The sequence below is a fragment of the Lygodium microphyllum genome, unplaced genomic scaffold (genome assembly GCF_053477565.2).
Source record: "Lygodium microphyllum isolate KBCC unplaced genomic scaffold, Lygodium_microphyllum_v1.1.10 scaffold_33, whole genome shotgun sequence".
In the NCBI taxonomy this organism is placed as follows: domain Eukaryota; kingdom Viridiplantae; phylum Streptophyta; class Polypodiopsida; order Schizaeales; family Lygodiaceae; genus Lygodium; species Lygodium microphyllum.
In genome coordinates, this window is record NW_028229516.1 from 1,322,643 (window position 1) to 1,338,331 (window position 15,689).

The 15,689-nt window shown below is 39.5% G+C and overlaps 1 pseudogene; it reads left to right on the forward strand.

Moving 5' to 3' along the window:
- Positions 1–7,951: 7,951 nt before the first annotated feature.
- LOC148009192 (thiosulfate/3-mercaptopyruvate sulfurtransferase 1, mitochondrial-like) lies at positions 7,952–15,448 on the forward strand (annotated as a pseudogene).
- The last annotated feature ends 241 nt before the right edge of the window (positions 15,449–15,689 follow it).

The window sequence follows — 15,689 nt, forward strand, 5'->3', positions numbered from 1 at the left end:
AATTGTGGCATATAGCACTATGTGCTTTATTTGGGCCATACAAAATATTTTCAGTAATGTGTACAATGCTCGTGTAAATAAATGCAAAGTGTACTTAAATCATAACACTGATACATGGAATAAATATATGATCGCATAATGAAAGTGACCACTACAATCATGGGAAGATACTACTACTACATAGAAAATGTCTACACAAAATACGTGACCAAAAAAGAAGAGTATGTGAGCTCCAGGGATCCAAGGGCGCGTTATAGATCCTCGCCATCAACAACCTCGTCCCGCTCCAAAGGAGCATCGAACGGACTTTGCAAAAAAAGAAAAAACTACACATCAGTCAACCATACAATAATACATTTTAATTAAACTTGGTAACTACGGACAATAAAGATGAGTGACTTATAGGACTGCCGCATAATCAGTCGATCAATGCAGTGAGACTGTGCCTCTTTGCATATCGAGTCTCAAGGCCGCTGGGATCGCAGTTTGTAATGGAGTGCTACAAATGAAACAAAATACAACTGTTAGAAACACGATTACCAGTACAAATGATATTGTAAAAACATAAGCAAGCAAAACAAAAGAAAAACATACAAAGTCCTCCAGATATGTGATGTGACCACCACTCCCAAGATGATGGACCACTCCGGCCTCTAGTTGTGCCCTCACAACCTCACGCTGTGTTGTCTCCAACTCGTAGAAAACTGGTAAGTGGGTCCAATACGGCAACTCATAGAAAACTGAGAACTCTTGCATTCCATTTGGATATGACTCCGTGTGAATCATTTTCAGCTTATACCAGCTTTGGGCATTCATACGTGCTGGAGACAGCAAACCTTCCTTGAGTTCATAACCCTTTGGCATGAAAGTGGCGTATCCTTGATATACCATCTTCTTTATGGTTTGTGACCTTAGGGAGTCTAACTGTTGCCCAGACAATGGAGCTGCATGATAACCTGAGATGACCAAACCTATCCCAACACCTCTATCCAATGAATACAAACTTGAACGAGCTATGATAGATATTAGCAACGAGAGCGGAAGCCTACTTATGTGAGCACTCTTTGAGTCCCGAAAAGTCATGCATAGTCCACACGAGAATGGATCGAATATTGGTCGACCACTGACCATCGCACTTGCTCATATCTTGCACGGTGACCCCCTCCTCCCACAAAATCTTAAGGTCATCAACTAATGAACAAAGATACACACCCATATTTTTGACTTTGTAGTGACCGGGAATGAGCAAGCTAATGGTGAGATGTCCTTTCTTCGTAGAATCACATGGAGGGAATGAGCTTACATTGAGAGCAAGGACATGGGACATGCTAATTAAGATACCCCTCGCCATCTTGAACATCACGACCTTAGTCATTTTCCATTTGGTCAATATTACAACAAACAATTTGTTTTTGTTATCAATCTTTTTTCTTTCTTAAATTGTTTGAGAATGGATTTCTTCTCTTGTAACTCAGAAAAATTAATGTTGTAAAGTCTCCACCAACCCACAAATTAACGTATGTCAGAGTGTTTCTCGTCTCGTGGTATTGCACTGAACCTCACCGAACCTTGCCAGCACTCTCTATTTGTTTTTTATCTATTCATTCTCTTCTCTCCTTCCATCTCTCTCTCTCTTTTTCTCTTTCTTTATTATGTTATATGTTTATTTCCTCTCTCTCGTTTCTTATTTTTTCTTCTCTTCCTCTCCCTCTCTCATTTCCTTTAACAAAACATCTCTCTCTCTCTACTACCAATTTCCTTTAACAAAACATCTCTCTCTGTCTCTACCACTACCACTACAATAAACAAGAAAAGAAGATAAAAAAAACAATAACAACTACAAACAAGAAAAGAAGAAAAAACTACTACTACTACCACTACTACCACAACAACAACAAACAAAAAAACTAAACAACAATAAACTAGAAAAGAAAAAAAAACTACAACAACAATAAACAAGAAAACTACTACTACTACTACTACAACCACGACTACGACTAGTACCACTACTACAACAACAATAACAAATAAGAAAAATAAACAATAAATAAGAAAAAAAAAAACAACTACTACTACTACTACAACCACGACTATGACGACTACGACTACGACTACCACAAGAACAAACCACTACCACTACTACTACCACTACCACTACAATAAACAAGAAAGGAGAAACAACAACAACAACTACTACTACTATAACAAGCAAGAAAACAAAACAACAATAAACAAGAAAATAAAAAAAACTACTACTGCTACAACAACAACAAACAAGAAAACTACTATTACTACTACCATTACTACTACTACAATCATGACTATGACTATGACTATGACTACCACAAAAACAACAAACAAGAAAAGAAGAAATTAAACAACAACTACTACTACTATCACTACCATCACCACTACTACTACTACAACTACTACAACAACAACAAACAAGAAAATAAAAAATTAAACAACAACAACTACCACTACCACTACTACCACAACAACAACAAACAAGAAAAAAAGAAAAGAAGAAATAAAACAAAAACAACAATAACAACAACCTCTCCCTCTCTCTCACTCCCTCCCCTCCTCCCTCTCCCTCTCTTTCTCTCTTTCCCTATTATGTTTAATGTTTTCTCTCTCTCTCTCTCTCGTTCCTTCTTTCCTTTTCTCTCTTCCTCTCCCTCTCTCATTTCCTCTCTTTCTCTCTCAATACACATGATTTTAAATAAAAACAAGTAAAAGAAAAAGAGAAAAAAAATAATCGATGCCTCAATAGACATAACAAAATATAGGCGTGGTGCCTATCAAAATATAATCCATAGGTCGAATACTTGCTAAACTCCAATGTTTTCCTCCGCCACTGCTGCTATCTCTACACATCAGCTGAAGCATTCACAATCGTTAGTAAAATAATACAATTAATCTGACAAAAGTGAATACCTAGCAGTCTTTAGCTACATAAATAAATCAACTGGTTAGAAATAAATCCTAACCTTAATTTAATACGAGTGCGCACTCTAAACTCATAAATATTTATTAATTTAATATGCATTTTGCGGAATCACCCGCTATGGAATCACCCATGTACACACTAAATTAATGAAACGCCCGAAAAGGACATGCGTCCCCATCAACTTCTCGCACAAAGAATCCACTTTTTGTATGAGCCTCGGTCATCAAAGTTTGCGGAATCCACCGTAAAACCTCACGGAATCCACCGTGGCACGGAATCCACCGTGAAATATGCTTCCTGGCATCATACCCCCGGGGTGGGATAGCAATTGACCTCAATTGCTATTAGCTCAATGTGGAGCTAACAGAGTGGGAAAAGCATTTAAGTCTCTAGCGTGCATCCATTGTGCTTCCTCTACAGGATGGTTCTTAAATTTAACTAGATATCTAGAATACCTTCGGCCAGTTCTAGTGGTCATATAGTCAGTGTCTATGATAGCTTCTGGTTCAAGTATTTCAGTCTCTTCCTCTAATAAAGGTGGGTTTTCATAAACAAGGTGTACCGATAATTGGCCTCTAAATGGTCTCAATAAACTAATGTGAAATGTGTTGTGAATTTTTCAATGAGATGGTAATTCTAACTTGAATGCATTGTCATTAATTTTATGAATGATTCTAAATGGTCCATAGAATCTGGGAGCTAATTTGACAACTGGATGTCTATCTACACTTTGCAGTCTACGTTTTTCTATTCTCAACTAAACATAATCATCAACTTTGAAATTCATGGCTTGTCTTTTCTTGTTGGCTTGTTTGGTATATGATTACTGGGCTTTAATAATCATATCTTTAACTTCATCAAATATATTGTTATGCATACTAGCAATATCATCAACACTCTGAATTCTATTTGACAAAGATGCAATAGGTGTAGATAATCTATATCCATAAATCACTTCAAACGGTGCTTTCTTTGTAGATGTGTGCGGTGTATTGTTATATGCAAACTGTAATAAATGCGAATGAGTGTCCCATGTCTGAGGTTTAGAGATAGTATATGCACGTAAAAGATCTAGAATTGTGTTGTTTGTGGCTTTTGTTTGTCCATTAGTTTCTGGATGAAATGCAGATGAGAAATCAATCTTTGTGCCTAGGTTAGCAAATAGAGTATTCCAAAAGTTGTTACAAAATCTAGGATCACGATCTGAAATAATAACTTTTGGCAATCCATGGTTAGTAAAAACAATTTTCAAAAACAATTGTGCTACTTGTGATGTTGTTAAATTTTTCTTACATGGAATGAAATATGCTTGTTTACTAAATCTATCTACAATTGTCCAAATCATATCATGGTTAGATTTAGTATTAGGTAAACTAGTAATGAAATCCATAGAAATTTGTTCCCAAGGTTTAAATGGAATAGACAAAGGCATAAGTAATCCATACTGTTTACCATGATGTCTCTTAACTTTTTGACAAATCAAACATTTAGAAACAAAGTTAGATACATCAGCATCCATATGCGGCCAATAAAAATCTTCAGTTAACATATGTAATGTAGATATGATACCTCTATGACCTTGATATGGGGGACAATGAATTTCATTCAAAACAAAAGATCGGAATGGAATTGTAACACATAGTCTCTTTTAATAAAATATAAATCCATCATTATATGACAATGAATCAACAGGAATGAAATTATTTTGAACTAATTTATTCCAATCAGAATGAAAAGTAATATCCTAGTGATATGCATCTTTCATAGCAATCAAAGAATCAAAAGATATGACAAAAATATTATGAATAGCAGGTCTTCTACTCAATGCATCAGCCACTACATTTTCTTTTCCAGGTTGGTATTGAACGATAGGATGAAAACTTTGAATAAAGGAAGCCCATTTGATATGACGGTCAGAAATTTGGGATTGGCTAAGTAAATGTCTAATACTTTGCTGATCGGTCTTTATCATAAATTCTGAACCCATTAAGTAGTGTTTCCACTGTCTTAATGCTTGTACAACTGCTAATAGTTATTTGTCATATGTGGAATATTTCGGCTTAGAGGGTTTTAGCTTACAACTAGAATATGCTATAGGATGATTGTCTTTCATAAGTACGGCTCCTATTCCTGATCCACTAGCATCGGTCACTACTAGAAAGAATGGTCTATTAAAGTCAGGTAACTGTAGAACAGGGGCATTAGTTAATGCATGTTTCAGTAAGTCAAAGGATTTCTGTTGATTTTCGGTCCATTGATAAACAATTCCTTTCTTCAGAAGTTTGGTTAATGGTAAAGCAAGTAACGAAAAATTACGTACAAACTTCCTATAGAAACTAGCAAGACCAAGGAATGAGCGTAACTCATGCACGTTTTTAGGTATAGGCCAATTCAATATTGCATCAATTTTCTTAGGATCAACTTTAATTCCATCAGATGATATAATATGACCTAAATACTCAATTTTCGTTTTAAAGAATTCACTCTTTTCAGGATTTGCATACAGTTGATTTTCTTTCAATAACTGAAAAACCAATGACAAATGCTCATAATGTTCTTTCTCATTTTGACTAAACACCAAAATATCATCAAAGAAAACAATTACACAATACTGATATTTCAAAAAGATACAGTTCATCATTCTACTAAAGGTAGCAGGTGCATCAGTCAATCCAAATGGCATGACTAAAAATTCGTAATGACCAAACTGCGTTCTGAATGCAGTCTTGAATATGTCAGACTTATCTAGCCTCACCTGATGATAACCAGACTTAAGGTCAATTTTACTAAATATAGTAGATCCTTGAAGTTTGTCCATAAGGTCATCAACTCTAGGAAACCTATTCCTTACAGTGATCTTATTTAAAGCTCGATAGTCAATGCACATACAATAGCTATTATTCTTTTTCTTGACTAACAATACAAGTGCACCGAATGGAGAACTGCTAGGTCGAATCAAACCTCTATTTAGTAATTCCTCAACTTGACTCTGGATTTCTTTTTGCTCTATCTGGTTATGCCTATATGGTGCTTTGCAAGGTGGTTGTGTGCCAGGGATCAAATCTATCTTATGGTCTTCTGGACATGAAGGAGGTAAACCAGGTGGTAGGTCTTCTGCAAAACAGTCCTTAAAATATGCAAGAAATTCCTTATGCCTAGGGTGCATATGATTTTCCTTTACTTGCTGTTCATTCACCCAAATGAGATAGGATTTACTACTCTTGCGTAATGCACGTTTAGCTTGAGTATGTGAAAGCAGTGGAAAAACATTAGATGCATGCAGACCATATAATATAATAGATTTTTCTTTAAAATTAATATTCATTGTGTGTGTGGAATAATCTATATCTGGGTTATGCTGGTGTTGCCAAGGCATTCCTAAAATAATTTCACTCGACTGTAATGGAACAACTAAGAAATTTCTTCTTTCAGTGTGTGAACCAATTTGAATCTCTAAGTCTTGCACTTCTTGTGTACCATTATACCTAGTGCCTAAAAATGCAGCTTTTATGCGATAATGCGTAGGTACAGTTTGTAATTTCAATTCCTTTACCAATTTTGCTGAAATAAAATCATGAGTACTACCGTCATCATGCAAAATAGTCTTTTCCTTTCCATGCACCAAACATTTCATACTCAATAAAGAATGTGGAGTAGGCATACCTGGTAAAATATCGGAAGTAGTAGTAGTGTCGTCCTCATCTTTAGTGAAATCAGGCATATCTTCATGTTCGTCTTCGTCCATGGCTCCAAGGTAGTTGATATGAGCTAGTGGCTTCTTTAAATGACAATTTGTTGCTAAATGTCCAGGCTGGTGGCATTTATAGCATACTATTGGCTTGGCTTTGGTTACATTGTTTGCAATGGCGGGAAGTCTAGGTACATTTGGATTTGGCTGTGGAATAGGCTTAGGGTTTTGATTGACATTGGATGGTAATGCAGGTGGTTTTGCCCAATTTTTGCGGAAAGATGATGAAAAGAAACAACCTGGATTAAATCTTCTAAAATTGAAATTGAATTGTTTAGATCCATAATTACCATTGGTTTGGAATTGTTGTGGTCATCTGTCTCTATCGCGTAGCTTATCTTCAGTGTCGTGAGCTAGTGAAATGGCATTTTCAAGAGTAGCATGCTTGAACATGTTAACTTCAGGGTAGTAATGTCCAAGAAGTCCAGACATATACTTCTGCTTATGTGTCACCTCTGGTACATCTTCAAGCATGCGTAGCTGGAGAAGTGCATTCCAAAAACACTTTGTATATTGAGGAATAGGCTCACGATCCCATTGTTGGAGTAGATCCCATTGCTTGATAGCTTTCTCATGAAATTGCGGTGGAAGGAAATTCTGCATGAACTTCTTCTTGAAATCTTCCCAAGTAGTAGGACATTCTATGCTCTTGCGTACTACAGTCCACCAAAGTGATGCTCTATCTACCAAATGATTAGTAACACACTTGATTTTATCTTTTTCTGCATAGGTTTCCTCATGGAAATAGCCATCAAATTGACTAATGAATGCTAGAACAGTATTTCCTTCTCGTATGCCATTGAAAGTACGAAATTTGAAACTTCGTTTACTTATCTTTGATTCCTTGCGAATGGTTTGAGCTTCAAGAGTGGCATCGATGGTATGTCGAATCAGAACTTCAGCTTGAGGTTCTTCTTTATCGGTAGACGCTCTTTGTAATTTTTCCAGTTGCGCTTGCAATGCTTGCCTAGCCCTTCGTTCTTCTTCCAATTGCATCATGATTAAGTCTAGCTTTTTCTCCATTGTAGGTTTAGGTAGGTCGCCTTCATCCATAAGATCATCCATATGTGGTTCCGTCATCCTGTAAAACTCAAAAGACCTCTCTCACTCAAAATCAGGTTAGCGGGATGAGCGTAGCTCAAGTTCGGGAATACAAGGCTTATGTGTTTTTGGGTATTTCTTTCTCAATCTTTAGAAAATCTGGGATTTTTCCTTCTTCATATGCCGAAAATGCTTGAGCAAACCTGCGTATGGGTAGAATATCTTCCAACGAACAACTTTGCAGTTCGGAGTTTCTGTGCAGGAATAGTTCTTCTAGGAGTTTTGAGCACAAGTCAGTTCTGACTCCAGTTGACTAGTCTGACTTGCAGAGTTGCAGAACTTAGCCGACTTAATGAACTTGCAGAACTTGATCACAGATTATTTGCAGGACTTGATTTCTTTGGTGTGGGACCTGGAGTTGTTGACATGCAGGAGTAAGCTTAGTTGATTAAGCTTAATTGCTTAAGCTTTGGAGGAGGGGGGTTTATGGCAGAAAACGACGCAGATTTCGTGGGGGGGGGCGTTTTTTTCGCCGTGCGAAAAAATCGGAGGCCCCTTTGAGACCTCGATTCAAAAATTTGAAGCTTTAAGCTTCTATACTCTAAGCTTTGAAGCTTGCTTAAGTCTTGAAAGATATGGAGTTGAGACTTATCTCTCTGATTAACCACGACTTATTGATGGAGATGAAGGAGTGGTCCTCCGCCTGTACAGCCTGGTCCTTCGCAATCTGATGATAGAAACAGGGGTTCTTGATCGCCTGAAGTCTGCCTGTATCGACGGTTCGCGACGAGATTGACCGTAGAGCCCGATCGTTCCAGGAGCTCCGCCTTCGCACGAGATGGGTAGCGATTGGAAGCTCTTGATCTCAGCTCCGCTCTGATACTACTGGTGCGCAGATCGATTGTTGTATGCTCACGTAGTGAATCCTGGAAGGTCCCCAAGAACAATGAAATCTACTTTTTGCACAAGTTACAAGGTAAAAAGCATGAACGACAAGAGCAAGAGACCAATTGGGTTCAATCTCCCCCCATGCCTTGTGTGAGCGCTTCAGAAAGCATGTATTTTATGTATATTCCATCTTCATGCTCAATAATAGCCCAATTTCCAAAAATATATTGAGCTTTTAGCTTTTGAGTTTGCTTTTACAAAAATAGGAATAAAGCTAATGGACGGTGCCCAAAGAATCTGGCATGCCCAATACAATGTCCAAATAGAAATAACATATCCGTGCGCATAGGCACATACAAAATAATGATAAATAATCGATGCCTCAATAGACATAACAAAATATAGGCGTGGTACCTATCAAAATATAATCCATAGGTCGAATACTCGCTAAACTCCAATGCTTTCCTCCGCCATTGCTGCTATCTCTACACATCAACTAAAGCATTCACAATTGTTAGTAAAATAATACAATTAAACCGACAAAAGTGAATACCTAGCAGTCTTCAGCTACATAAATAAATCAACTGGTTAGAAATAAATCCTAACCTTAATTTATTACGAGTGCGCACTCTAAACTCATAAATGTTTATTAATTTAATATGCATTTTGCGGAATCACCCGCTATGGAATCACCCATGTACACACTAAATTAATGAAACGCCGAAAAAGGACATGCGTCCCCATCAACTTCTCGCACAAAGAATCCACTTTGTGTATGAGACCCGGTCATCAAAGTTTACGGAATCCACCGTAAAACCTCACGGAATCCACCGTGAAATATGCTTCCTGGCATCAGCTTCTCACCGCTCTCGCCGCCGCCGCCGTTCGCGAAGACGAGGAGGAGGTGTATGGAGGGCGAAGAGGAGCCTCCGTCATGAAGAGGAGCCGCCAAACCCTTCTTCGAATCTTTACGGTGAGTGCATTCTCTCTCTCTTTACTTGTTTAGGGTTTAATTTGTGTATGTTGAGAGAGGGAGAGGAAATGAGAGAGAAACAGAGAGGGAGGGAGAGGGAGGGGGAGGAAATGAGAGAGGGAGAGGGAGGGAGAGAAAGAGAAAGAGAGGGAGAGGAAGAGGGAGGAAATGGGAGAGGGAGGGGGATGAAATGAGAGAGGGAGAGGGAGGGAGAGTGCATTATCTCTCTCTTTTACTTTTTTAAATATAATTTGTGTATATTGAGAGAGGGAGAGGAAATGAGAGAGAAAGAGAGGGAGAGGGAGAGAGAGGAAATGAGAGAGGGAGAGGTAGAGGGAGGAAATGGGAGAGAGAGAGGGAGGGAGAGAGAGAGAAAGAGAAGGGAAGGGAGGAAATGGGAGAGGAAGAGAGAGGAAATGAGAGAGAGAGAGAGGGAGGGAGAGAGAGAAAGAGAGAGAGAGGGAGAGGGAGAGGAAATGGGAGGGGAGAGGGAGAGGGAGAGAGAGAGAAAGAGAGGGGAGGGAGAGGAAATGAGAGAGGAAGAGGGAGAGGGAGAAATTAAACATAATAGGGAAATGAGAGAGGGAGGGAGACATTGAACATAATATGAAAATGAGAGAGAGGGAGAGGGAGAGGGAGGAAATGTGAGACGGAGAGGGAGTAAATGAGAGAGAGGGAGAGGGAGGGAGAGAGAGAGAAAGAGAGGGAGAGGGAGAGGGGGAGAAAATGGGAAAAGAAGATGGAGGGAGACATCAAACATAATAGGAAAATGAGAGAGAGGGATAGGGAGAGGGAGGAAATGGGAGAGGGAGAAGGGGAGGAAATGGGAAAGGAAGAGGGAGGGAGAGGGAGAGGGAGGGAGAGAGAAAGAGAGGGGGAGGGAGACATTAAACACAGTAGAGAGACATTAAACATAATAGGAAAATGAGAGAGGGAGAGGGAGGGAGAAGAAATGAGAGAAGAAGAGGAAGAGAGCAAAAGGAAATGAGAGAGGGAGAGGAGAGAGAAAAAAAGAGAGAATGAGAGGAGAGAGAAAAAGAGAGAAATGATGTTAAATATAATAGGGAAAGAGAGACAGAGAGGGTAAGGGTGAGGGTGAGGGTGAGGGTGAGTGAGGGAGAGGAGAGAGAAAAACATGAGAGAGAGAGAGGAGAGAGAAAATGAGAGAAAAATCATTAAACCTAATAGGAAAAGAGAGAAAGAGAGGGTCAGGGTGAGGGATGGAGAGGAAATGAGAGAGGGAGAGAAAAAGAGAAAAGGAAATGAGAGAGGGAGAGGAGAGAGAAAAAAAATGAGAGAGGGAGAGGAGAGAGAAAAAGAGAGAAAAATCATAAAACCTAATAGGGAAAAAGAGAAAGAGAGGGTGAAGGTGAGGGAGCAAGAGGAAATGAGAGAGGGAGAGAAAGAGAGAAAAGTAAATAAGACCTTATAATAAGCTCATCCTAGGCTCATAGGGGTTAGGCCGATCCTCAACAAACCTAAGGGATATATGGCTAGACAACCCTAGCATACTTGTGCCTCCTAGCATAATGTTCTTCTTGCAAAGATACCTCTCATGCATGGGGCTTGTCCTAGCCTCCACCACGCAAGTATACAACGAAGAAAATTAGCCTATTAATTAGAAAAATATTCATTTTTCATAACTAAATCCAAAAATAACTTTGGATATTCCATAAAAATCAATCTCTTCTTAAAAAGACAAATACAAAAAACTAAAACAGTATCATTCATATGCTTCGCAAAACTAAAATAGCATCACCACAAGATCTCTTAGGAAACTCATCCTCAACTATCAATTTTAATTTAAAAATATAATATAAAATCATGTGCGAAGGACACTCTTTTATCATTAACCCCCTTTCTTCCTTAGAATAGTTTTAGGAACAAATTTCTGCTCTAACAAGCATATATTTGAGCATAATAACTATTTTAAGTTTTATTCCACGAGTAGTAGTAGTATATATGCAACCGTCAAGCTAGAGATCATGCTTTGGTATCTGTGGAGATCCCAATCTCATGCCCTCATAGAGATTGTAGTGTCCAATAGTGTGGAGAGAAGGTGGGTAAGTTGTAAATGGTAAAGGAGAATTCTATTGATGATGGAGAGAAGATGAGGTGAATCGCCAATTCTATTCTTAGTGAGTACAACCTATCCATAGTAGTGCATCCATGACTGATTGAAATCAGTAAGACTTTGAAATCCTACCTCGAGTATTATAACTATTGTTTTGTGGTGGATTTTCTTGCCATAATTCAATGTCAATTTATTCTTGTGTTTTCCATGGTGTGTTGACTATGGGTGTTAAATGCTCTAGTCGGATCTCTCTCTCTTTCTCCTCTCTCGTCTTGTCTCTCTCTCTTCATCTCTATATAAGTAGTCGTAGTTGTAGCCGTGGTCATCGTCCTAGTTGTAGTCGTGGTCATCATGGTCATGGTCATGGTTGTAGTCGTTGTCATGGTCTATCTAACATGGTCATGGTCGTGGTCATGGTCTTAGTCGTGGTCGTGGTCGTCGTAGTCGTAGTCATAGAAGTGGTCGTAGTCATAGTTGTAGTCATGGTCGTGGTCATGGTCGTGGTCATCGTAGTCATAGTCGTGGTCGTGGTCATGGTCGTGGTCATTGTAGTCATAGTCATGGTCATGGTTGTGGTCATGGTCGTGGTTGTAGTCATAGTCATGGTCATAGTCGTAGTCGTATTCATAGTTGTAGTCATGGTCGTGGTGGTCATGGTCGTGGTCATGGTCATGGCCATAGTCGTGGTCATGGTCGTCGTAGTCGTAGTCATAGTCGTGGTTGTGGGTCGTGGTCATAGTCGTGGTCGTGGTCATGGTCGTGGTCGTAGTCGTAGTCGTGGTCATGGTTGTGGTCGTGGTCGTGGTCATGGTCATGGTCATGGTTGTAATCATACCGTAGAAAAAGAAAGAGAGATGGAAGGAGAGGATAACAATTTAAGAAAGAAAACAAAAAGAGACAAATAGAGGGAGAGGAGAACAATTTAAGAAAGAAGAAAATAATGATAACAAAAACAAATTGTTTATCATAATGTAAACAAAATGGAAAACGATGAAGGTCCTGTTGTTCAAGATCCCAAGGCGTATCTTAATTAGCGTGTCCCATGTCCTTGCTCTCAATGTAAGCTGGCAATTAGACGAAAACATTGATTGTCCATAGAACACGTACGACAATTTGGCAAGTTTTAATCTGAGATCATTGATCAAGCGATTGCCAATTTTTAGCAAATGGTAAGAAAAGTTAATATCAATCATGCATTGTACTCACAAGCTAATTTAATACCATATACAATAAGATTGGGTTTGGCTCGCAAATTTTCTATCTAGGGAGGTGGCGTCTCATCCCAAGGAGGAGTGCACCCTTTGTGGCCAATTAGAAGAGTTCGTGGACGTGCGATGGATGGAGTGTATGAGCCAATCCACCACTTGCAAGGCCAATCTATACCGTCAATGCCAGAGGAGACATGCAGCCTTCCAGACCTACCTACAATCTTGGAGCCTAAGATGGAGGCATTGATTAATGCATTGATTCCCATGGATGTCGAGACTTCTAATCTGCTTAGAGAGGAAGCATCCATACCATTATATGATGGGTGCCGAGTATCTCGCCTGAAGACACTGCTTGTACTCTTAAGTGTGTAAGGAAAATACGGGTGGAGCAATGCGAGTGTGACTGAGTTGTTCAATTACCTTGTACATACGCTTCATTGATTTTTTTCGGCACTATTATTTAAAACATTTGTGCTTTTTCAAGGTGTTTTATGATTTTTTAAAGGTTATTTAAATATCATATATTACCACGTGCAAATACCATGCTTGAGTCTCGTGATGATGCACGACATGTTTTATGAAAGCTTGGCATGGACTACAACAACATCCATGCATGTATCAACGATTGCATACTGTTTTGAGGAGAATATGAGACTATGGAGACATGTCCAAAGTATGGTGCTCACAGGTATCGACAGGACTTGCAAGGGCAAACCATCCCTCAAAAAGTTCTCAAACACTTTTTGCTTATCCCCTGCATAAAACACATGTTTCATACATCTGGCATGGCGAGCTTGACAATGTGGCATGTGCATAATAGATCCATGGATGGAGTTCAACGAATATCAGCGGATTCACGTGCACGGAGCTACATTGACTCTACCTTCCTAGGCTTTGCCCAAGAGCCAAGGAATCTTCGGCTCGGTCTTGCAATGGATGGCATGAACCCATTCGGTTTACGCTCAACTTCTTACAGTGTGTGGCCTATAGTCCTTGTCAACTACAATATCCCTCCATGGCTTTATATGAAGAAAGGACATCTCATCCTTAGCTTACTCGTCCTCGGCCATTACAAAGTCAAAAATATGGACGTGTATCTTCATCCATTAGTGAATGAGCTTAATATTTTGTGGGAGGAGGGGGTCACCATTGTCGTACTGCTACGTATCCGAGGTGTGGAATCCACCAAAAAGTTTTGTGTGTGACATTTGTTACTTTGTACATACTTAGTTGTTGTGTTTTCATTTTGTTGTGTGTGGGCAGTATAGTAGAGAGAAGGGTCTTCTGCTGCCTTTCCTTTCGGCTGGGGGGGAGCAAACCTGATGCTCCCATTGCCACAAACTACCAGTCATGATTTGTTGTTAGAAACTCTCTGTAAATCATATGCTGTTGTGAGAGTTGTCCATTATGCTGGCAGGCAAGTAAACTTTACCTCACGAAAGCTTCATCAGAGTTTTAATGAAGGGTTCACAAGAGGTCTCCTACGTCATGAAGGAAAGAATTTTAGGCTTCACTTTTGTGAAAGGTGTTGGATGCATCTTGGTACATACCAAATGAGCAAAGGGATATTTTCAAGAATACAAGGTTTCTCATATTCCAGGTGCTCTCTTCTTTGATGTTGATGGAGTGGTAGATCCCACCTCCAATTTTCCCACATGTTGCCATCAGAGTCAGCTTTTTCTGCTATTGTATCTTCTCTAGGCATCTGCAATAGTGATACCTTGGTTGTATATGATGGGACATGAATATTGAGTGCAGCACGAGTCTGGTGGATGTTTTGAGCTTTTGGCCATGACAACATTATAGTTCTAGATGGAGGGCTACCACAATGGCGCGCTGTTGGTTTTGATGTGGAAAGTAGCACTCCTATGGAGGTGCTAGAAGGAATAAAGGGTGCATTTGAATCAGTAAAGTGTGTCTACCAAGGACAGCAGGCCACATCCTATCAAAGGCAATGCAAATCTCCACCTAAAATCATGGATATTGGCTCAAGCATCTTCTTCACTATGAGAAAATCCATGTCTTTATCTATGATAGAAGGTGAAGATGTGGCCACTTCTTTGGATCCAAAAGTTTCTTTGTGGACAATGGGATGAGAATACATATAATGAGGATGCAACTATTGGGCTTACAAAAGTTACATGAGTGAGCTACCAACATATCCTCACAACCATGATAGGTTGATGCCCAAACTTTCAAAGAAAAATTTTGATCACATCTTGTGTGGTCATTAGAACAAATGAAATGCAACATAGAGGAGAAAAACCGAGAGTTTATACATGCACGCAGCAAGGCTAGATTGGAGGGTGTCGTGCCAAAGCCACGGAAATGTATCAGGGGAGGTCATATTCCGGGAAGCAAGTGTGTGCCCTTTAATGAAGTTCTCAAGGATGGTGCAACACTACTAAGACGGGAGGAGTTAGAAAACAAGTTCAAGGAAGCAGGGGTGGATCTGAGTTCTCCAATTGTTACATCTTTTGGTACTGGGGTAATTGCTTGTGTTTTATCATTGGCACTACATCGCCTTGGCTACAATGATGTTGCTGTGTATGATGGATCCTAGCATGAATGGGGGGGAAACACTATTTTGAGACGTTGTGTTCACAGGAATAGAGGAGCCAAAAGAAAAAGCAACGAAGGGAACGAAAAAAGGGGGACTTTTGGGGGGAACTGGATACATAGAAGTGGATGATGATACAGATGAATACAAAGAGGGACAATCAGATGAGGCGGGAGATAGGGATGAAGTTTATGAAAATCCCTGGTCCTCTGAAACCGAGATGGATTCAGGGCCTCAAACGGAA